This window comes from Lycorma delicatula, chromosome 2 (genome assembly GCF_047948215.1).
Source record: "Lycorma delicatula isolate Av1 chromosome 2, ASM4794821v1, whole genome shotgun sequence".
NCBI classification, from domain to species: Eukaryota; Metazoa; Arthropoda; class Insecta; order Hemiptera; family Fulgoridae; genus Lycorma; species Lycorma delicatula.
In genome coordinates, this window is record NC_134456.1 from 71602306 (window position 1) to 71628261 (window position 25956).

Here is a 25956-nt window from a genome sequence, read left to right on the forward strand (position 1 = left end):
TTAATCAATGTAAGGCGTATTATCTAAATATACTTTTATCAGTTGACAGAAGTTATTGGTAAATTTAATAAAAAGAATATCAATATTATACGAAAATTATGAAAATCGACACATAATTTTAAACAAAAAATTGAAACATCTAATTTTTTATGAATCAATTTTAACTTTAGTATCCTGTTTTTCTATAAGAAGGGTAACAATTTTGGGTCCAATTCATCATTAAGACGATATCAGTCACTGTTAAAATTATCTTCCTATTATTCCCGCTAAATAAAATTATATGGTAAACGTATAAAAGAAACGGAGTTAAGCATTATTTAATTACAAATATTAAAGCACAAATTGGTAATATTTATCGAAAACAAAACACCGTCGGTTTATTTAATAACTGCTCTCCATTGATTTCACAATGATGTTAAATTAAATTACTTGACAAAAGAAAAATATACACAAAGAATTTTAATAAAGTGAGGAGCAGTTAAAAAGCGAATTAAAAAACTTCGAGTTTTATTAGATGACGCCTGAAGTTTGTCCTTTATTGTAGTCATAGCAAACCGATAAAAAAATGTCGCTGTAGTAACTTTGTAACCGGTTAAGAACGTACTTCAAATATAATAAAAAAAACTCGATATTTGGTATCTGAATGACTTTGGTTTCTGATAATTGAATATCTTCGTTCCTGGTATAGCTTAATCATAGTCTGATTGAATCACGAGAAATATTTATATTATACGTAGCTTTTTCATCTCTTAGAAGGTTATAAAATTTGCAATTTACTTAAATTTATTATTGAGTAAATTACATTATATTAAATAGAATGAAAAATCTCTCGAATTCCGATTTATAATCTTATTAGTGGAATTTAATTCTTTTTGTTATAACCTAAAATTACTCTTTACATTTCCTTCATTTAAAACATTAAACAGCCGTTAACAGAATACATTTATGAGAACAGATATTTTAACTGCTTTAGAGATTTTTTTAAATTTTTACTTCCTTGTACTTCAACATTTTTTGCGATTACAATACTTTCTTGTACTGTACAAGCAAAAAATGTATTGTAATCGCAAAAAAATTCGGTTTTCAGGTTTCACCGGAATTATCCATTTTGACCATCCCTGAATCCATTTTGACTAGTTTCGGCGTGACATCTGTAAGTATGTATGTACGTACGTACATACGCATAACTTCAAAACGATTAACCGTAAGAGTTGAAATTTTGGATTTAGGGCTGTTGTAACATCTAATTGTGCACCTTTCTTTTTGATTGCGATCGACTGAACCATAAGTGTCCAAAAAAGGCCAAAATCCAAAAAAAAATTGGATCTTAGACTTTTTCTTAACTGCAGTAATAATAGCCGTAAAAATATGCAGTCATTGAGAGCTTTTCAAAGATAAGTGGTACTTATTTTCATTGGTTGCAGAGTTGTAGCCAAATAAAATTTTAATTTATGAATATTTGGACCATAGAGGAACGCGCATCCATTCGAATCAGACTTCATCTTCTTTATTTAACCTTTTTTTTTATTTATTAATAATTATTAACCTCTCATTGTAAAATGTTTTTACGATGAATTATAATTCAATAATAACAACAACAAAAAAAGGAAGGGATTTTAATGGAATAAAATTTTATGTACAGTTCATTAAAAAAAAAAAAAATGTGTATATGTAATTTAATAGGCGTACAAGGAAGTTCAGGTGGTGTCCACATCAGATGTTTTAATTTTCCTTAATGTGTACGTTGCAATGTGTTCATTAGTGAATAATAAGGAAACCCCCCTCCCACTCAACCAGTCCAATGAGATGAGGATGATATATATGAAATGTGAACGAGGTATAGCCTTGTACAGACTAAGGTCGACCATTCCTGAGACGGTTGGTTAATTGAATCCCAACCTCCAAAGTAAACCGGTATCAACTGTCTAGTATTCAAATCCGTATAAAAACAACTAACTTTTACTAGGATTTTAACCTCAGAATCTTCGACTTCGAAGATAAGTTGTTAAACAACTGATCTGTGACGACGAGTTAACCACTAGACCACTAGTGCTTTTAGAGTTTTAACGGGGAAAAAAACAAATTATGATATAAAAAATGAATTTTTATTTCTCTTGTTTTGTTGAAAAAGAATTAAAGATGAATTTTAATTATAGATTTAGATCAATTAAATTACCTTTATTTAAAAAATATACCTTGTGGAAAAAGTAAAAAAAAAAAAAATAAATTAACTACTCGTTTATTAAATCTTTCTTTAAATGATAACATCAAGAAACAATGAAAAAAAGATAAAAATATTCTGTTGGTTGCACAATTCGTTTATTTCGATTTTCCTGTACTACGATGTAACAGCTGGATTGTTCTATTCAACAATTTCCGCTTCATTACTAAACCGTAAAATCAGTTTTCCAGTTTCATGACAGTTGATCTCCGCCCTATTTCATTGTAAATGTTATTGATTATATTTCAGAACGTTATTTACTGTAACATTTCAATATATAAATGAACCTGTTATCTCTTTGTTGTTAATGAGTAATTAATAATGAATATTTATTGTTTTTGTATATTTCTTTTCCGTGACCCTTGTCGATGAATTACTTTTGCATGACAAACCGAACCAAATTTTATAAAATATTTTTAAACAGCGACTTCAAAAGTCTTCAATCTCTTTTCCTCAATTCTTAATAATGATCTCAAACACAACTGAAAATGTTTTAACTTGATCACTTAAGGTAACTGCAAAGTTAACAGAAAACTTTTTGAATTTTTTAAAAATGATGAATTATAAAATTTGGTTTGCCGTCGTAAATGTTTATTATTTTTTTTACAAATATTTGTTTCAGAGAAAGAAAGAAACTACAAACCAAATATTAACAATAATAAACTAACCTTATTAAAGGATCAAAAAATGTTCATGCAATGCAATATTTTTAAAATGTAATAGCTTTCAGTCCGGAAAGAACTATATTGTACTTAACTGAAAGAGAGAAGTGTGAGATTTTTGTTACCATACACTATTTAATGATCCAAAATAATTATTCGTTTTTTTCTAAACACTTTTTCTCTTGCTAAATTGTATTTATATAATAATAATATTTTAGTCGATTTGAAAGGTTTTTTGAAAAAAAAAACAAACTGGTGCAAAACGGTCCAAACGATTTGAAGTGTCTGAGTGACTTTATTGCACTGACGTTTTCAAGTATTAATTTTATATTAGTGTTATTAATCATCCGTTACATTTTACTAAAATTCGTTACCGAGAACAAATAAAATAAAATTGAAAAAAAAAATTTAACCAAAGTGAATCTTTCAGAAACATATTAACTTTTTTAAGAAAAAATGTAAAGGAAGTTTAGTTTTAGGGTAAAGTTATTAATCTTTTAGTCATAATTTTTGTCACCTTTTAGCTGTGAGCTTTGTTTTTAAGTTTTCTATATATTAAACTTGTTTAATAATGTTGAATGCTTAAGTGCGTGTATTTGTAAATTGTGGATTCATAATTATAATAAATTTATACGTAAATTTAAAAAAAAGTTATGCATGATTACACACACATTTTAATTGATTACTTCTAAATCATTTAATATATATTTCAAATCCTTTGTAGTTTCTAATTTCTGTTGCGATAAATAGAAGGTTTTGATAAAATTTGTTTTTTTCCTGACATCACTTCTGTCACATAATTAAAATTAAGAAAAACTTTAGATATCTGTTTCGTAAAATTTAATTTAATCGTAATAATTTATGTTTTACTGTGGTAGAAAGGATCTTGCACAAAAGGTTATGCAATTGATTAATTTCATTTCCTATGCGTTGTAGAATGTAAGATTTTTCATTATGATTGGCCATACTTTAAAGAAGTCAACCTGATTTGAAGGAAGTGTTTAGATTATTATTAGAAACGAAAAATTAAATTATTTTTTATTTAATTCAACAAAGATTTCTCTCCATTTCATCATCTCGAATAATCTTCAAAGATAATATCAACGCGCTAGATCCAGTGGTGTTCCGGGAGGAGGTCTGATATTTTATTAAAAAAGCGAAATTTCTTTAAAAGGGAATGAAATGATTTAGTATTTTTAACCTTACTTCTTGTTTAAGAATTGAACATATACAGAGTGGGTCACAAAAAAGTAGCCCTGCGAGAATACAGAATATTGAATAGAACATTAACATCATTAACAATCAGTTCGCGCACAGGAAACTGGCATGGAAAATTGGAAGAAAGGAAGGGGACTACATTTTTACGTAAGAACTCATCTCCCGTGAGTCACGTGATCGTCTCTCTCCACCCATCTTCTATACTTCGATCATCAGTTGTCTAACTACCGATCGTTGGTGGGGCTAATTTTTCGTGATCCACTGTATATGCATTGTATATATATATATATATATATATATATATATAAAGAGTATAAAGACGTATATAAAAGGTAAAAAGCGGTATGTAAAAATAAACAGGAAAATTGAATATTAACATTTTATATATATATATATAATATGCCAATAAAACATTTGTACAGAAATGACTTTTTACATACTGAGCAAAGCTTATAAAATAAAAAAAATTAAAAAATATTATATAACTTGAGATTTAAACATAATTAAAAAGAGAATTAAACTAAGAGGTGGTCCAAGTAGATTGCATTAAACTGTGTATCCCTTAAGGAAGAAAGTAAACACTTTCAAAATTAACGGCGTGGAACTTTTAACCACCATTAAGGTTGTAAAAATAAACTAACTCTAAGTTAGTTTAACAAGTCTGGTAGATATATTACTTTAAAAACCTTTAATTATGTTAGAAGGTAGAATGAATATTAAAAGAAAAAGTATGATTCTACATTCTACTCACTTGATAACATAGTTTGGGGATGAGTAGTTTAGTTTGCGTGTAAGTTATTCAAACTTTGCATATTTAAAAATAAAGGACATTAATAAAATTCACAAAAACGTTCAACACTTTTAAATAATAAATGCATGCATATAATTTCTGAATTTCATTGTCATTATATTACTACTACAAAGTTCAATGAATGACAAAACAAATTCAACCAATTAGTTAAGGAGAAAAGTAGCCAAGATTCAGCTCAGAACTGGATCGATATGAATCTCGATATGATCAATTATAGCTAACTTCTTTCTGGTTTTGTAGTATAATTTAAAATGAGGCGGTATTTAAAAAAAAAAAAGTAATTAAGAAAAGCAATCTATCTTTTTGTTTAAAACATAATCTGAGCAATTAAGAAATTGCTGGATAAGTAGTAGAGCTTTTGATTCGAAGCATTATAGAGAAAATTAAATTGACTTTTCTTCCTCTCGTTCTCGAAGATATCCCGTACAAAACTTCTTATTCTCTTACTCTTTTGTAATCCAATTGGTGGGACGTAATGTAATTGCTACAATTTCTATCGGTTACCAGAAATTCAATTTAATTTTTAAAAGCAAGAGTAGAAAAAAAGAGAAAAACTGTAGAAAATTAATAAAAAAACATAAAATCTCCCTTAAAAAATTGCCGTAATTAATCTATTATGCTTTGTCTAAAATTGGATTATTTCTATTTTTTATTCTACTGTGTTTTATAGGGTTAAATTACATAATTTTAGAAGAATATTACTGGAATATCATATAATGTTTAGTTGAGTATTTAATTCTATTTCACTTATAAAACTATAATTTACAAAAATTGTGGTAAGTTATTTGCAATAAACTTCTATAAAAACTCAATTGCTCTAAATTTCTTCATGACGAGATGCAAATTTTATTTTTTTTTAACCTCAACCATTTATGAACTTTTGAAATTTTCCAGGCATAAATAACTAAAAATTTTAATCTTTTACTAATTTGTTTTTAATAATTGAAAACGTTTCAAATTTTTTAAATTCCTAAGAATTAATTGAATGTAATAGTTTTTTTAAAATTATTCTGTAAAATTTAAAACAAAATTTAGATGTTTTCTTAAAAATATGCGGTTTATATTACACAAAGCAAATAAATTATCTATCTTATAACTTACATCTTAGTTTCAAGTTTTCTCGTTATTAAACGTTATAATTATGTCTAATAAAAATTATATATATATATATATATATTGTTACCACGTATATACCTAATTTAATATCATCTAAAATAATTGAATGAGTAATAAGGTGTAGCTTCCATATTCTTCTTAATTACAACTATTATTTTCTATTATGATACTCGTATAAGTTATCAGGTTTTAAAATATCAACCTTTTTTCGGTAAGAAAAATAATATTTATCATTTACATTATTTTATTAAATCCTTTTCATGGAAAATAGCTGTAAAAAAGTTAATTATTTAATAAAAAGTAACTACAATTATGAAAAAAGGTAAAATCTTAAAACCTAATTAAAAAAAGAAAATTGTGTTTTTTTCTGTTTTAATACCATACACGTTGTAGTTATTATCTTTTAAAGTCATGTTTAATAAATTTAAGTTTCACTGTTTAGAAATAGGTCCTCTCTGAAACCTTTTACAAGTACAGTAGCTCCTTTGAGATTTAACTCTTTGCATGCTAAAGATCGTTAATTTTAATTATAACTGTTAACCTTAGACCATGTTGACGGTTAAATTCAATTAAATGTTTTAATTACGTGCTTGTATTTTATCAAAAATAAATACTATTTTGTATAATTAATTTTATAATGTACCTTTAATTATTCTTTTGTGTATAGACCTCACTTTAATAAAATTTCACTTTTATTAACGTCAGGCCATCATAAATACTTATTGCAATTAAATAGAAACTAAAAATAAAAATCTATTTACCATTCTGAAGTTAAAAGTTAATAATTTATTTGCTATTCTTTTTACCACAAACTGCAATTACTTCTACATTTATTTTATCGAGGAAGGCGAGATAGATGAAATAAAAGATGAAAATATTTCACGTTGTTGCCAGGAATCGAACCTTAAGACATCTCATGTACATGCCAGTTTATTGATCAATTGTCTATCAACCACCTTATTCTGATAGTTTCTTGTAAATTACTGATCTTTTTCATATAAATCTAGAAAGTAATGTCGTAAGAAAAGACGAGACAACAGCCGCCGCACAGTTGAAAGAACCAAAGCACCCGAGGACCTCAGGTCACTTAAGAAACACCAAGCTGAGTTTTACGCTGTAATAAAAAATGCCAAGCGCTTTGCTTTCAGGAATTTTATTGCTACATTGAATTTCAGAAAAAATGGTGCCCAGGCTTACAATATATTTCCCGGCTTAACGACAATCCTCCAATACCGCAGCAACCCTTGCAGTGTGCCAATCAATTTTTTGCCGACCCAATAGATGTAGCCAATACCTTATGCAAGCACTATGCAAATGTTCAGGACCTCGTGCTTGGACAAGAGAACTTAGGAGCTGTCTGGTGAGCCCTTTACTATTGCTGAGCTGGAGAGTCCTCTGCAGACAAAAAAAAATAAATAAATCTGTGGAAATTGATGGTACTTTCCCCGAACTTTTAATTCACATTGACGATGCCGCTAAGAAACCAGTTCTAGCCGCGATAAATTTAACTTGGGAAAGGCACGTAGTACAACAATCGAGAAAGGTCGAAATCATTCCTACACTGAGACCAGCTATAGAAGTCAACAAGGCGGAGAGTTATCACCAATATCGTTGACGAGTGCTTTCTGTAAAGTGGGGGTAATTGCGAACTGTCTAAATCAATTGGTTGAAGCACAAAAACTCATTAACGATGCTCAGGCAGGATTCCGAATGCACTGCAGCACAATAGATAACGTAACCAATTTTACACATGTTAATGACGGATTAAATAGGAAAACGTCAACATTAGCAATACTGGTGGACCTGGAGGCCACTTATGACACCGTCTGGCGGCCCATGCTCATACATAAGCTTGCCGGACAGGGAATCTCTGGGAATCTGTTTAGGTGGGTAAAGTCGTTTTTGTCCCAAAGACAGATCCTGGTACAGTATTCCAACTGCTAATCGAGATTTTGCATTCAACGGCAAGGACTAGCCCAGGGAGCCGTGTTGAGCTTTTCGCTATTTAATATCATGATAACATATCATGGATGTGATAAGAAGCGTCCCTGGCGTCCAGGCACTCCTTTATACAGACGATCTACTTTTCTGGGGAACCAGTGGATCCATCTCTTCACTCAAAGATTATTTAAACGAGGTTCTGATAAACTAGAATAATGGGCGAGGCAAAACGCGATGACAGTGAATACATCAAAAACCATCTTTCAGCTTTTGTCTTTGTCAATAAAATTACCACAGATCCACCTCCAGTACAATGGAATAGCGCTGGAGGAAAGCAATGTCTCCAAATATTTAGGGGTTCAACTAAACAGACGTTTAATTTGGAAGCACCATGTGGACCATTGTATAGAAAATGCAGTATAAACCCGCCTACGAAGAAGACCTGAGCCACACGGTAGGGTGCAAATCAGTATGCTCCCAAGACTGCCTATAAGTCGTACATAAGACCTGTTAGTATACGGGATCAAAGCGATGGTCACATCCAGCGCTAGCACACTAAGTACGCTCGACCTCGTTCAAAATTCGGCCTTACGGGAAATCACAGCCATTGCTAAGTCCACACCTATTGCAGCCATGGAGGCACAGACTCAGATTAAGCCCCTACAATCATACCGAGAAAGGGTAGCATTGAGATTCTGGGAAGAAACCGCGGGTGAGCACTAATGTTTCAATGGATACACAGTCATGTCAACATACGTGGAAATGAGGAGGCCCATAAACTGACCGAGTTAGGAACGACTCTACCCAACCTAGTTACGCCGCGTCATCGCATTCATCCAGGGCTCTGGTCGATGCGACAGCCAACCGGTGGAACAAACACCGCCTCTCCAAGACGGCTAATGGTAGGAGATGAGAGACTTTGGTCACTGACGGTCCTATCAATCCCGGCCTACTGCGTGCGGTCAGCGTAGCTGCCTTCCGGCTAAAAACTGGCCACGACTCTATTGCTTGTCACCTTCACCGTATCCATGTGCTGCCGTCTCCTGAGTATCCTCTGTGTGGTTTCGAGACAATGGCTGAGAGATTGTCCGGCTCTGAACCACACCCAGCTGGATGAGATTCCGGAGTTCACAAAATCCTGTCTTTATTGGTTAGCGCGTCGCCAAACGGCTTAACAGCCAAGGGCGGGTGTTGGCTAGTAAGTAAGTAATATAAGAAATTTTAAACGTTAAGTATTAATAATGTATAAAATACATAAATTGATTTGATTTGTAAGATAAATTGATCGCCAAATTATAATCGGTACCATATAAAATAAACTGATCGGTTCAGATCTCCTAAGGGGGTTATGAGCATTGAAATCCCCACAAAGATGACAGGATCAGGCAGGCAATTGTCCTACTAAATTAACAAATATTCTTCTCTCCAACTGAACTTAGGTAGGTACATAATAGACAAGATTATGTTGACTGAACAGTGTATACGTATAGCTACCGCTTGTAAATCGGTGCAGAAATGAACTTCTTCGAAGGCACAACGAAGTCACAACGAGTGAGCAGTTGTCATCTCAACGAGATGACAACTGCTCATCTAGATTTATGATTAGGCGCTTGATAAACTAACTATATGTTGAATCCGTTCATTCTCAAAGTATCAGCCATCCTGAACAAAACCTTAAAGGATTTAGTTCTGTACTCAATGGCCGCAACTCATTCACATTCGACAAACGTTCATTGTTGTTCCATTGCAAGATCGATTCATTTACATAGACTGCATTAAAACATAAGACAGGCGTTAAATCTTTTGTTGTAATAATAAGATTATGTTGTCTTACGTTAAATTTTTACTTAGACCAACCGTTTTTCGACTTTTTCTTCATTCTTATGATGGCCTTCACCTCTAGAGACAGGGAGTCTGAGTCCTCGGACTCACAGCTAGTAACGAATGATACCGAGCAACATTATTATTATTATTATTATTATACACGGAAATCATGGTTCTAACCATGGTTCTAACCAAGAGGCGTATCGACACCCTTCTCTCCCTGCGGGTCGGGGTAAAGGTTGTCGAGACCAAGCCGGCCGCAAAGTACCTCGGTATGATCATTGACCGGAAACTCAGCTTTGCTGAGCAGCTTCGGAGAGCCACCCACATAGTTGCGAGAGTCATAACTGCTCATAGCCGGCTCATGGCGAATATCGGCGGACCGAAGGCCAGCAGACGGCGATTGCTGATGTCCACGGTGCATTCCATCCTGTTATACGGGTAGGAAGTGTGAGCCCAGGCATTAAGAACTGCAATAAACCGGAAGCGGCTCGCGCAGGTGCAACGCACCGCAGCCTTGCGAGTCGCTTCCGCGTATCGGACGGTCTCCGAGCCTGCAGTACTGGTGGTATCCGGCGTCATACCATTTTGGCAAGGGAGCGCCAGGTGATCTACAGGAGGCGACGGGCAGTCGAAGACTGGGAGACCATTGCCAACGAGGAACGCACTCGCACGTTCCTCGCATGGTAAGAGACCTGGGACCACGAGACCAAAGGACGATGGACCACAAGGCTTATCCGTCTGGTCAGACCGTGGACGGAGTGATGGCATGGAGAGTTGGAGTGTTACATGACCCAATTTTTAACGGGTCACGGATACTTCCGCGCTTACCTCCATGTCATAGGGAAAGCGCCGTCCCCCGACTGCCTCTATTGCCCCGGTTTACGGGACGACGCTGAGCACACCTTTTTCAAATGTGCTCGGTGGTCGGTAGATCGAGGGACACTAGAGACGGATCTCTGAGCACTGAGCCCCCGCAATGTGGTTGCGATGATGCTCCGTAATCTGAGCAGCTCGGAAAGTGTAGCCCGATTCGTCGGCAACATTCTCAGGGCCAAAAAGGTTGACCTGGATAATCCTGAAAATTAGGTAGCGCCTCATCAGGCTAGTATAGGAGGACTCGGCCGGAAGTAATGTGTTAAACGGTTCCGGGTCGAGTGCTGTTAGAAAGGGGGGTGGTTTTAGTCGATAGTCTGCTGGTAGTGATTGGATAATACCATCAGCAGGAGCCCGACAATCCGTGCGTAAATGCATTTCCACCTCCCTTCGCAAAAAAAAAAATTATTATTTTTAATTGGTCTGATGTTTGATTATAATATGAAATGGTCCTCTCATGTTGATTTTTTGTGTAAAAGGCTAAGAATTATTTTGTTTATATTCTATCACGTTGCTGATATATTTTCTTTCACAGTGAAAAGAATTCTATATTTTACATTAGTCGAATCAATTATGAGATATGGTCTTACATCTTATGGTTTTGCACCACAATATATTTTTAATTCGGTCGAAAACCGTTTAATTAGAATTGTTTTTGGACATACTGACATGGCTATTGCGGCAATTATGAAGTTGCGTAATTTGTTGTTGTATATTTTACTTTTGAAAACACTTATATGTATGTATATTTTTGTAAACACTTATAAAGAATATAAAATAACGAATTATGAATTAAGAGGAACAGGTATATTGTTTATTGTGCCGCGATATTTCACTGGTTATGGGAAGTCAACATCCAAGTTTTTTTGTTCCTTTGTATTTTAATCAACTTCCTATTCATTTGAGATCTATAAACGCCGTTTCTAGATTGAAGACTGAACTGAAACATCACTTTCTGGCATTAGCCTAAACTTTCACTAAAATCTTTGTTCTGTCAGAATATAGTTTGGATTTGTATTCAAAATTAGTTTATTACATTCATGTTCATTTTAGTCGTTAAAATTGAAATAATTTTCTCTGTAAAGGCATAAATTTTACAACATAAGACAAATTTTATTCTAATAATAAAATATGTAAAACCTATTTAATATATTATAAAATACTATATTTGGAAATAGTTTTGTATGCAATTCCTCAAAAAAACTTGTTTTCTTTTTTTTTTTTTTTTTTTTTTTTTTATCTGGAATTTTACGGGCATCGACTGCTAAGGTCATTAGCCCTCGTCACAATCTTTAAAAGAAATTACTATCACCATCTGGATCGTCATATCTAAGGGTGTAAAGGGCCCTTACATTTTATTTAAAAGCACAAACTACACAAAACATTTAAGACATAAAAGACATAAAAGACAAGGACAATCACAATCACTTACGGGGTGTAAAGGGCCCCGATATTAAAATTTGAGATAAGGTTCTCAAAAGACCATGAAATTAAAATTAAACTTATCAATACCATTTCTTTCTTTCTTTATATATATATATATATATATAAACTACCGCTCAGAGTATCTTTTACCACAGCTTTAAACTTTCATTTTATAGACTTTTAAGAAGTCCACTGGCGTGTAGAAATGCAACTATATTTTCTTCATTTCCATTATCCAGATCAGCACTAATATTATTTGTAAATCGGAACCTCTTTCTGAGGTCCTCATATATGGTACACTCTTCTATTAGATGCTTGATTGTGAGTGTTTTATTACAAACACCGCACATTGGTCTCACTTCGCCGGTTAACAAATATAAATGTGTTAATCGCGTGTGACCGATTCTAAGTCTGGTCACAGCTACTTCTTCACGGCGAGTCAACTTAAAGTCGCTTTTCCATTTATAAGAAGTTTTTACTGTGCTTAATTTTGTATTTAAACTCCTCCATTCAGCGTTCCACTTGTTTCTTACTATGTTTGTTAGACGGTTTTTAACATCGGCCACTCTTACAGGAAATGCATCCAAATCATCGACTGTTGCCTTTCTGGCAGCTTCGTCTGCGATTTCATTACCTGTAATACCAGCATGCCCCGGAGTCCATACAAATACGCATCGCTGTCCTCGTTGTTTTAGTACGTATAAAATGGACAGGATGTTTGCAATTAGGACATCTTTAATGTTCTTGTTCCGAATTGCGACAAGTGCACTTAATGAATCGGAACATATTAGCACTCTCTCTTCGCAATAGTGTTCAGTGTAGCGAAGAGCCTGCTGAATTGCAGTGAGTTCTGCAGTAGACACTGGCCACATCTGGCAGTTTCCAAAAGTGGGCTTCTTCATTTACATATATTGAGCATCCAACACCATGTTCGGTTTTAGAACCGTCAGTATAAATTCTAATATGTTCTTCGTAGCTACTGACGGTTGCCAAAAATTCCTGCTGGATGATCACTGCTGGTTTCTTTTTTATTTCTCCTTCAGAGAGATCCAAGCTTGTATTTACCGCTGGCAAGAGCCATGGCGGTATTTCTCTAGTAGAAATTGCCAATGTATCTGAAATGGCAATTTCATATTTATTTCTTAATTCGTGGTACCTAATTCCGGCTGGTCTGGAATAGGTAGCACGACGTTCGTATAATGCAGCCATGGGATGATTCGCAAACAATTTATTATTTATATGAGCAGGGAAAGCCCATATATTTGCTGCATATCTTAACAAGAGGATCTCTCTTCTATAATGTAGTGGCATTATTCCGGCTTCAGACATCAGACTAGCCGCCGGACTTGTGCGGAAAAAAAACTTATTGTAGCTTAGAGGAAATTTTATCATGATTGTGATACAACTCAATAAATAAATAAAAAATAAATTATTATTATTATTGCTTACATAATAACCATTATTATTATAAATGGTCAGTCCATTTAAATAAAATGATGACATCGGCAGCTTAAGAGTAGTATTTGCAAAAGAATACAAATATAAGACGAAGTATCGTTTAGACCCACCGGGTTGGTCTAGCGGTTAAATTGTCATCGCAAATCAGCTGATTTCAAAGTCGAGAGTTCTAAGGTTCAAATCTAGTAAAGATAGTTTAACTTTTATACAGATTTGAATGCTAGATACCGATGTTCTTTGGTGATTGGGATTCAATTAACCACACATCTCAGGAATAGTCGACCTCAGGACTGTAAAAGGTTATATACACCATTTACATTCATACATATCATCCTCGTTCATCCTCTGAAATAAAACCTTACGGTGGTTCCAGATGCTAAGCAAAAATAAAGAAAAAGCATCGTTTAAATTGTTTGGAAAATTAACATAGAATTATTCTTTTAATAATTATATATCACATTCATATTCACAATTTTGCACAAATATTTTAATAGTTTGAAATTAAATATTAATTTTATTTTAAAGGATTCTGAATTTTTTAATTTCTTAATTTTAAATCTCTCTCTTGGAAAAACCAGATTTTTATCTCGTATTTATTTCTCTATCTACTTCGATCAAGAATAGACTTAACATGTTAACCGTTCATGATCTTCAAAAGGGTTTTATTTGAGATGAGTAGAAAATAGAGGGAAATTCGAAAAAATGAAATGCGAGATGTTAGATGTTATTTACATCTAACTTTTACAAAAAATAAAAAATAAAATTCATCTTCAAAACTGTATTTTATTTGTTCAAAAGATAAACGTATTATATCTGTAAGGTATGAGTAATACTGATTAAACATGCTTCACTTAATGAACATTTCCATATAATATATACTATTCATATGAGCATTATATTAATATGTCTGAATGTTTTGTGAAAAATATCTTCTTAATAAATAAACCGTATCTAAAAACAAAAATAGACAACTTATTCTCGGGACTACTTGAAAATTATGTACTCTGTTTTGATGTATCTTAACGGTTGAAGACGTTGTTAAGTGTTAATTTATGTGTAGTACAGATAACAAACTTACATAGAGCTTAATAGCTAGCTACCTCTTCTATGAGTATTAGCTATTGAAATGTGCGAGTTTGTTGAATGATGTTAAATCCTCTTTGTTCCAACTTATGTAAGGAATTAATCAAAAAATGTAGAAAAATAAAACGTACTCCTAATTAATTATAAAAGCAAGTAAAAGTCTCCATGTTTTTATCTATTATTTATTCACTGTTTCTATTTAGTTGATTAATAAGTAATTTATATGTGTAAATGAGAATATTCTGAATAAAGTCCCCTTTTAATGATTCCATTATCTTTACATTTTTTTTAAACTGAATTAAGTCAGCCCATTTCAATCTGTTCTGACTTTTTTTGTGTTTATTGATTAGTTCGGGCATCACTGAAGAACTGTCATCTAATTTTTTAAGTACTCTAATGAAGTACCTGTTTCACTTAATATAGTACTTTGACATATACTCCCAATAGGATACAAAGAAGAACTTAATAATTAAAAATTAAATCTTATAAAATTTTCAACAAATTTTGTAAGATATATGCAATTTTTGTTAAATTTAAAATGAAATCTTTAGATCTTTTATTACAAAAACATTTTTAATGATTATTTATTGAGAATGCATTTAGCTAACACAACAAAATATGAAGAGTGACAAGTTAAAGGAAATAAGATTTAAAATAGATATATGTGTATGTACGTTATATATATATACGTGGTGCGACAATAAAGTAATGAGACTGATGTGGAAAAAAATGTTGCTTACCGTTTTAGTCTTGTTTAGTGTTGTCTCCTTCAAAGTAGTTCCCCTCTGATTGCACACACTTATTCCAGCGCTTCTGCCATTGATGGTAACATTTCTGGAACACATCTTCTGTAATATCCTCCAAGACCCTCGTCACAGCTTTTTGGACATCTTGTTTTGTTTGAAAATGGTGTCCCTTGACCGCCATTTTGACTCTTGAAAATAGAAAAAAGTCGAACGGAGCGATATCTGGTGAATAAGGTGGCTGTGGTAGTACTGAAATTTGTTTTGAGGTTAAAAATTGCTGTACTGACAGAGCAGTATGGGATGGCGCATTATCGTGATGCAGAATCCCATTATCAGCAATGTTGGCACGGACACGAAGAACTCGTTTACGAAGTCTTTCTAAAATTTCTTTGTAGAAATACTGGTTAACTGTTTGTCCAGGAGGCACCCACTCTTTATGAACAATTCCCTTGGAATCGAAGACGCACACAAGCATGCATTTCACTTTTGACTTTGACATGCGAGCTTTTTTTGGTGTGGGTGATTCCTTTGGGCACCATTGCGAACTTTGACGTTTTGTCTCTGGATCGTATTGAAAAAAAAAACCTTCATCACCAGTGATAACACGGCTCAACAAATCTGGATTGATTTCCGTTTGCTCTAACAGATCGGCTGCCACACATTTTTCCGTGTTTCTCGCTGTTGTTGTGTGAAATTTTTGGGGACCATTTTTGCACAAATCTTTCTCATACCAAGATCTTCAGTTAATATTAGACGAACTGTTTCTCTATTGATTTGAGTTCTTCTGCAATCATTTTCACGAATAATCTTCGATCAGATCGTACGATTTCACGCACCCTGGTCAAGTTGACATCTGTCCGTGAGGTTGATGGTCGTCCACTGCGGTCTTCATCTTCAACATTCGTTCTGCCTTCACTAAAATTTTTATGCCACCGAAAAACTTGAGCTCTTGACATAACCTCTTCTCCAAAAGCCTTCTGAAGCTTACCATAAGTTGTCGTCGCGTTTTCACCCGATTTAACGCAAAAAGAAATGGCATACCGTTGCGCAATATTTTGCGGTTTCATTTCTGTGACGAGAGACACAAACACGTGTTCACTTATTACAGTACAACTCACCACTGAGCAGTTGAATCAATGTGCCGCTTGGACTAGAAGTATCTTATAAACCAAGGTAAAAGATGGTGTGCCTACGCAAGCTGCAGGGTTGCCACATCTTGCAAAGAAAAATCAGTCTCATTACTTTATTGTCGCACCTCGTATGTATTTATATTTATTTAATTTCTTACTAGTTTTACACTTCTTCTCTTCAGTTTTTGTATGTTTAAGGAGCATTTTTGTAAAACATTTCAATTAACAGAAATTAAAAGATTATCATTTAATAAAAAATAAATAAAATTATAAAATCAAAACATAAATTAAAGAAATATTTTCAATAAAAAATTAAACAAAAATAGCCAGAATGAAAAATAAATAATAAAATTAATAACAATTATTTTTTATTATTTTCTCTCAAATAAAAAAGCACGGGTGTGGTTTGTTTGCTTGCTGTATGTGCTCACATTTTTATTTTGAATGAAGCGTCCGAACGATTCATTCGTTCGAATGGTTTATACTTCTTGATACAAATTATTTATCTAAAATTATATTTGATTTTGGGGATAAAAAAGAAAAACATTGGGGTTAGAACTGTGTTAAAAAATCACAACTCAACAACAACTAAAAATCTTCAGGATTTTGAAGCTTTTAATTGTAAATTTTTTGTTGTTGATAAAACGCTAAATTCATGAACGTTATTTACTTACAATTGGCAAATAAATTTAACAAAATCATGTGTGATGAAACATAAAAACGTGTAACATTTTCGCGGGGGGCGTCAGCTCGCCTATTTTCTAAATTTTGGAAAAAAATCTTTTTTTTTTAGTATTTTTAAAATTAACTTTTTAAAATATTTTATCTGGAAATACTTATTTTTCCTATTTGAATAGAGAAAAAGTAAACGATATATTATTTCTCAACAAAATGGGTATTTATTATTTATGTTATCTTCCCTGCGTTTTTTTTGTAGCTGTGACATAGTTAGATACTAAGGGGTATAATATGAAGCTTAATTACTTTCTGTGAGATTAATGTTGTTTACTAATAAAGCAATCCCTTTTCGTAAACAGAACAAAAGTGACAATCTTAAAGTTGAATTTCACCTGCTTTTCAGCTGGGATTGACAAGTTAAATTTACAGCAGTATATTTTTCTCAGTAAAGAGGCAAGTTAAAACTACTTTATTAGATATAATCTTAATAATTACAATGATAATTTTGGAAGTGACTTTTATCTTGCTCTCAGACTGTCTATAATGTTTCTAGTTATAACACCTGACGTAAAATATGTACAACATTCCTTTTATATTGTTAAATTTATTTAAAGTCTCGTTTTTACATTTATATATGCTTTCACTAATTCTTATGTTTATACTAATGATGATGTTTATCAACTGAAATGTTAATATCTATTTGTTTTAACCAATTACAATTGTCTTTCAAAGTAGAAATATTTCTTTTCGAATTTTGATAAACAGTTTTTAACCCGTCTTTTCAGAAATAGGATAATGAGGTTGAGGCGCTAGCATGCTTTCTTTATTAAACCTTTCCTGAATGGCTGCTCTAATTTTCTTAAAATAAGTAACAAACGATTTCAAGGTGTTTGGTTTTTTCGAAACTGAACATAGAAATTGTATAAAACTCGTCAGATAAATTATAAAATTTGTTTATTAAAGTATTTAAAAAGAATATATTTTATTAAATAAATAAGTTAGATTAAAAATAATATTCATCAACCGCTTATATATCTTTTAAATTATAGAAATATTTACATCATTTATTTGAAAGATACAATCATTATTTGTACATTATTTTAACTACATAGGGTTATATTAATTCATTAAACTATATTTAATCCTATCTGTTACGTTCTTTGTTATAACTCATTTGATATAATTGAGATCTTGCAGCAGATTGAAAGCGATTTCTCTGAAAGTAATATTGTTCATTATTCAGTATACTCTTACTACGAAGAAAGTGAAGATTTTGTTAGCAGGGCTGAATATCTTTGTATTTCGGTGACCTGGCATGCGAACATAAATCAGTGCATTCGGCTCAGTTGTAAAGGTAACATGAAACCACTCCTCCTTTCACCACTTTCAGTGCTTAGTCTGATATGAGGGGCTTGTTAGTTTTGTGAATGGCTATAAAATATTCAAATTGACTGAAATTTGAATGATCAAATACCAGAAAATACGTATAATTTGTTAAATATGTTCATGAAAATATTAATACAAATTATTAAAATAAATCAGACGCTCATTTCATAAATTAAAAAAATATATATAATAATATGAAAAGATAATTTAATTTCCATTCTAAATTATTTAGAGATATATTTAAAAATTGGTATAAAAAAAAGACCACAATTTATATTTAATTAAATACTGATTTTACCTGGAAAAAGTTTAATGTTTGCATGAATGAACTAAATAAGTTAAAAAGTATTTTATTTGCAGTTGGTATCGAGTATGTGGTAATTGGAAATATGAAACGAGAAACAAAAACATTTCAATAAACTTTTGCTATTTACTAGTAGGAGTATATGTGAACTCTTACAATGGACTGAGAATAACGCTAATTAAAAACTATATAGTTAATCTTCCTCTTTTTTTCTATATATTACAAACAAAAAAAACATTGATTTATTTACACTTCCAGTAGATGTGATATTAAAATACGTAAAAATTGTTTTTATTATTTTATGGTTTATTGATTTAATTTTTAGTAGGATCTCTAAGAGATATCGTATTATATTCGGGACCAAATTATTTACAAAGTATATATTTATTGTACTATTTCTTAAGTATGTTATTAACTGAGGATTACTGTCTCAGTGTATGTCTGCTGCCTTTTTGTCTGTTTGTCCACAGATTTACGCGCGCGCGCACACATACACACAGCCTCATAATCTTCTTTCACCTCTGCCTTTCTGTAGATATGTAAAATAACATAATGATGTTTTTTTTTTTTTGGTTCTTTTTCACCTTTCATAAATAACTAGCAGGAATTCATTTTCATTAGGTATTAAGCAATTTTTAAAATATAATAATATTGTAATATTGAAATATTTTTAATATTTAAAATTTACAATATTTTTAAAACTTTGTTTTAAACTGATTTCATAACATGTAGCACCGAAACGTATATTTTAAAGATCAAATTATTATATAATAAGAAATCCATTGCTGTTATTAGAATTCAAATAAGAATATCAAAATCATTCAACTACAAACCAAACCTTTCTTTTTTTTCCATTCATCTCTCCCTTCCAAGGCCGGACCCGATTTTCCAGCATAACTCAGCCCTGGGGGGGATGCCACTATCTCTAACCATGCGAGTGCCCACGCTGGGCACGCTGGGCCGGCTATGTCGTTCCCATCTGCACCACTCGGATAGCCGGGACTAGGTCTTTTGCATGACTAGTCTCTAATTGGAGTTCCTCGAAGAGGTATCCCAACCGGGTCTGCGTCTTTTAGAATGCTCCATCTTGTCCAAGCACCTCATCTCTCCTCCAGTAGAATTCTATCTGCCATTTTTCTCGTACACTAGCTCCTCAAAAGCCTTTTTTTCAATATATCAAGTCATTTATCAAGGTTCAATTCCTAGGATTATACAATATAGCTTCCAATATATACATAACCGAGGCCAGACCCATGGTTTAGAAGAGGTGTATGCGTGTTACGCAGAAATAGAGCAGCTCCCTGTGTGTCGTCCATCAACCACCCCTCAGTAGCCAACCGCCTCAGGTTTGGTTCTGCCACTATTAATATACGTGACTCGTTCCGCCTCGCAAATCCAAAGGTACTGTCACGGAAGATAAAACTCCTATTCACATTGACCTGAAGGAGCTGATCATCCTTCTTCAAATACATTCCACTCCCCATCATGCAGCCCAACCCGTCATACTTTATACATTTAGATCTCTCTCTACAGTCACAGGCCCTATGACCACCTCCGCCACAATTAAAACGTGTGCCGATCTATCAGAGCCACTGGATTTGTATTGCCTACCTCCTGACATCTTTTACATTTGTGTTCGTCGTGTCTCATTAACGGCTCGGCATAGGATCTAGCCCACATTTATCCTTTCTATCTTCAAGAAACGCGATGCCACTATATAGGGTAATGCTACAGTGGCATTCCTCGTACTACCTTTAACTTGCTGTTCGTGAATTCTGTTTAACTCTCTATAGATGTCTTTTACTACAATTCCGTTTCCCGCTGAAGAGTCCACAACGACAGTGTAGCAATCTCCCCATTTCTCATCGTCCAATTTGCCCAACAGAACCTCTGTTTGCCCTTCTCAATAACTACCTGTCCTTGATGCAATTTCTTTTGTCTCAGCAATCTCCTGACCGACACAGCCCTCTCCAAAAGCTGCTTTCCGTAGCCGGATTTGACGTCCCTAACGAGATAAAAAATCACCAAAATGTCCTGATTAGGTGACTCAAAAAACCGATCCTTTCACTTTCTATCTGGAGAAAAGATCAGCCGGCCACCTCTAAAAACCCAGCTGGAGGAATATTCTCCTCCAGCACGTCATCTTCAATGTACTCCAAAAGCCTCCTATCTTCCATCTGTAAAGTTTGCGAGGCTGCCTCCGCTACTTCTGGCCTCAACACAGCGTTACAAGAGTAGCCCAAACGTCTCAGCTCCTCCTTACGGTTCATAAGCTCCATGAGCAAACAGGACCACTCCTTGATTTCTATTTTGGTGTTAACGTTCGCTCCTACAAGCTTCGGTAATGTTTTAATATGTACGCTGACCTCATCCAGCAGTTGTTCATACGCGCAAGACTCTCTCTCTGCGGTGGAACGTTTCTCTATGCCTCAATATTCGGTTTCCGTTTTCTTTTCTCAACCTTACCCGTCAGCTCATCCCTGGTATCAATGGGGGCGCCACTTCGGTTATCATCTGCGTTCCAGTCTCAGTCGAGATCAACTCCTCATCGGAGTCCCGAGAGTCACGGTTCTCCCTATCGAACAGGCCTCCATGGAGACTAACGAGCTCATGCTATCCGCTCTGCTCTTCTTTTCGCCCCGTGCAGGCGAGGTACAAACCATACCTGCTATTTATTTAGGAATTACTTAGGGTAAAATCGCCATAATCTCAAAATTATTCTACTTAACACAAATTAATCTCATTGAAGTTATTTATAACATGTAGTCTAACTAACAAATCACGAAAAAAAGAATAAATGTGCTTTACATGGATAAACTTTTCTTTGTTTTCTTGAACTTATCTTACACCATTTTGTTCATAATTAAATTTTCTACAAGTTTTGTTTAAAAGTTTTATGTGATTATTACCCATTTAACAAAGTTATTGTACTCAAACATACAAAACAGGGTTTTTATCCCAATTTATTGGTTTTCACCCCAGATTTTTCAAGAACTACCGCAGTTACTGTTCTGATACCTATTTTATTTGACCTTTAAGGTTAATAACCATAATAAATCACTTATTCTGTTCCTTATTACCGTCCTAAAATTTTCAGTACGAACTCATTTCACCGGGGTAGCTATAATCCAAGCGAAATCATTTACGAAGATCATAACGAAGTATTTTAGAACATATGTTTATATATTTTTTCCATTATTTTCATGAGTAGAATAGGTTATGATAGTCCCGAGAGAACTTTGTAATACACTGTGTATATGGTTTGATTAAACAGTACCGTATCATATAATGGTTATGAAATTAAAAAAAAAAAATTTCTAAAAATAACCAATTAAATCTACTAATTAATCGGTTCAAATGCTTTTTGTATTTTAGTTCTCTAGTTTTTTTTATAAAATTGTGACTTTTGATGAAAGCAGTAGATAAATAAATACTTTTGTTAAATGTTATGTTGTAGATTTGTATGAACTTGAAGGATATTAAGTATCTCATACGACCTTCCGAATTCTTCAGAAAACTGTCTATATTACAAACACAGCACCTTCTGTTAGATAGTCAATTAAATTATAATTTATCACAATCTAATCATCTATACCAACTGTTTGCATTGTACCACAAGGATCTGTTATTCTCTAAACTTAACTACATCTATTGAGAAGATAATTGGCACTTATAAAGTGCATTAGTGTGACTTCTATGTTTGCTAATAACTCGACCTTAATTTTCCTCTTGAGAGAGATATCTCTTCAGAGGGCATATGAATCTATCAACCAGAATATCTATGAGAGATTTGATAGCGATTTACTGTACTAAAAATAGTAAACGATTCCTTTAAAGGATCTCTTTTACCTTGTATCAATATTTTGAAAAATTTGTTATCTAAATTATACAATCGTATGTGTTTCCTTGCATTTCCCTGCTTTATAACTATTTAATAAAGTTTACTTTTTTTTTAATTTTAATACGATAGAATTTTTTAGTAATCAGCTAACATAACCGTTGGTAATAATTAAAATATACCCAACTGGTAATAATGTTATTAACTAATGTATATGTTTGTATGCGTGTGTGCAGCCTGTCAATGAAAAAATGTTTCATATCAAAATTAATTAACAGTACCGATTGGAAAAACACAATTTTATCATTAAACTGGTATACATGGTGTTGAAGATGTTTAATTTCAATTCATAAAAATCTATTTTTTCAGCTACATCAATTTTTATTCTTATAAAATATGAATTACTATTTTATTTGATACTTAATTATATAACTGCATTTTATTAAAAAAATTATTTACTAAAATAAATTATATTACCTATAAATTAAAAAATAAAATTCACTTTTTTCCCGTAGATTTTTTTGTACGACTAGTTTTCTTAAAATTAATTTTAAACATTAGTCTAATTTCTCAAAATTAGATTTAATCTATTTTGTCTGACATAGTGCAAATTAAAAACATTTTTTTTCATAAATTAATCAAATGTATTATTTATTTTAATATTTGATTTTGTTTGATTTGTGTGTGTGAGCGCGCGCTCGCTCGCACGCGCGCGTATGTGTGGGTTTTTTATGAATTTAAGAGAAGAGTAAAGAATTATGTTTCAGTCAAGAATGTATTAATTGTTTTAATTAATTTCATTAAATTATACTGGCCTTACTGAACTAATATTTTAGCTGTTGGGAAGTAAGAATCAGGCTGACTTTTAATGATAATAAATTAACGGAATGCATAATATAGTAATTTATCTTTCCTTCTGAAATATAGTTTATCCTCTAAATCACAGAATTGCAGCTATTCTAAATGATCCATATAAATTTGGATTACGGTTCTACGCTTTTAAATTATATACAAGCACAATTATTTGCTTAATTCGTATATTCTGAATAGATATTAATAATAATTAATGGTGAGTACTTAAAATAGGTTTACGAGAAGAAGACTGTAAATAAGCTTTTATAGAATTTTAATACAAAACAGTATAAATCGTGTAACATAATATTTTTTTATAAATACTTTGATGCAGAACATAAAATTACAAGACCTGCAATAAACTAATTCTTTCAACCAAAACATCTAATAAGATATCATACGATAAATGATGCTAACAACACATTAAAATATTTAAAAAAAATTAATTTTAACAAAATTAAATTAATACTTTTTACTTCCTTCTGCGAAGTAAAAGAAGTATTGTGATCGCAAAAAATTTCGGTTTTTTTAGATTTCAACGGAAATATCCATTTTGACCATCCCTGAATCCATTTTGACTAGTTTCGGTGCGACATCTGTACGTATGTATGTATCTAGCGTAACTCGAAACCGATTAGCCGTAGAGTGTTGAAATTTTGGATTTAGGATTGTTGTAACATCTAGTTGTCCACCTCCCCTTTTGATTGCAATCAACTGAACCAAAAATGTCCAAAAAAAACTCAAAATAAAAAAAAAATTGGATTTTGGACTTTTTCTTAGGTGCAGTAATAAGCCCTTATTGAGAGCTTTTCAACGATATATCATAAGTGGTACTAATTTTCATTGGTTCCAGAGTTATAGCCAAATAAAATTATAATTTATAAAATATTTGGATCTTTCAAGGGGTAGGTACATCGGTTCGAATCAGACTTGATATCCTTTTTTTTTAATTTTTTTTTTTAATTTAAATATTTTGATTTATTAATAATTAAACTCTGATTGTAAAAAAAAATTACGACAAATAATAATTCATTAAGTTATTAATGTAGTTTTCATTTTAAAATAACTGTGTATATGTAATTTAATAGGCATTCAAGAAAGTTATGTGGTGTTCTCATCAAATTTTTTAGCAGTGTAGGTAAGCAATGTTAATTGAAAATTCTCGTATCTTCCACCACACTCGACTACTACTTCTGCAAACGGCCTTAGCAGGAGTGACATGTACGGCGTTCTCTCGTAATAAAGAACAAAAAACAAAACGAAATTCCTGAAAAAAATTCTGTGCATTTATTTTCATTTACTTATTAGTCTAGTAGTTAAACTCGTTATAGCAAAATCAGCAAATGTTTTAAGTCGATAGTTTTAAGGTTCAAGTTCTTGTAAAGGCAGTTAGATTTAAATGGATTTAAATTCTAAACTGTGGGTACCGTTGTTTTTTGGTGGTCGGGTTTCAATTAACCATACGTTTCAGGAGTGGTCGATCTGTTCCAGACTACATGCTTCCAGGAAAATTTACACTTACATTGCACTACATCTGCAGTTCTTTTCACTACGTCAGGTCTGGCAAACCGGTAGAATTGTATTTGCTTATACAAATACACCCAGACCAGGCAGTAGCTGGAAAATTGGTTGTAGAAAACAAAATTGTTTTAATGAAACTTATATGTTAACCTGGATAATTTATATTTCCTAATACGTGTGTTGCGATCTGTTCAATTAGTGAACAATTAACAACACCCACACAGCCCAATGAATTGAGGATGAAATATATGACGTGTAAACGAGATGTAGTTTTGTACAGCCTAGGCCAACTATTCCTGATAAGTGTGGTTAGTTGAACTGTAACCACCAAAGTGTACCGGTATCCACTTCTGTGTCCAAATCCGTATAAAAGGATCTAATTTTATTTAAATTTTATTCTCAGAACCTTCGAATTTGAAAATCAGCTGTTAAACAGGTTATCATATGAGGATGATTTTATCACTAGACACTTTTTAAACAAATAAAATCAAATATTGTTTTACTTTTTGTATTACAATTAATTTTTATGAATCTTTGGCAAAGAAAATAAAAAAAAATAAAAAGAAAACCACATTGCAGTCAATTTTTATCAAAACATGTACAACATAATTATAAAATATTTACATAAATTGTTTTTTTTTCTTTGCGGGTAGGCTTTCAAGATCTACGCAAATATCATTTCATGTATTTTTTTATTTTTTTTCCAGAAGTTCTTCATTCTTTCGGGCTATTTAGTTTTTCTTTCTTCAGTCCATTCTCCTCTGTTGAGATTTATTCTTTTCACCTACAGGTACCTTTAATTATTTTTTTTCTGTATTCTTTTCGATTTAGACAGTCTTTATGTGTAATATTGAACTTTTTGAGCT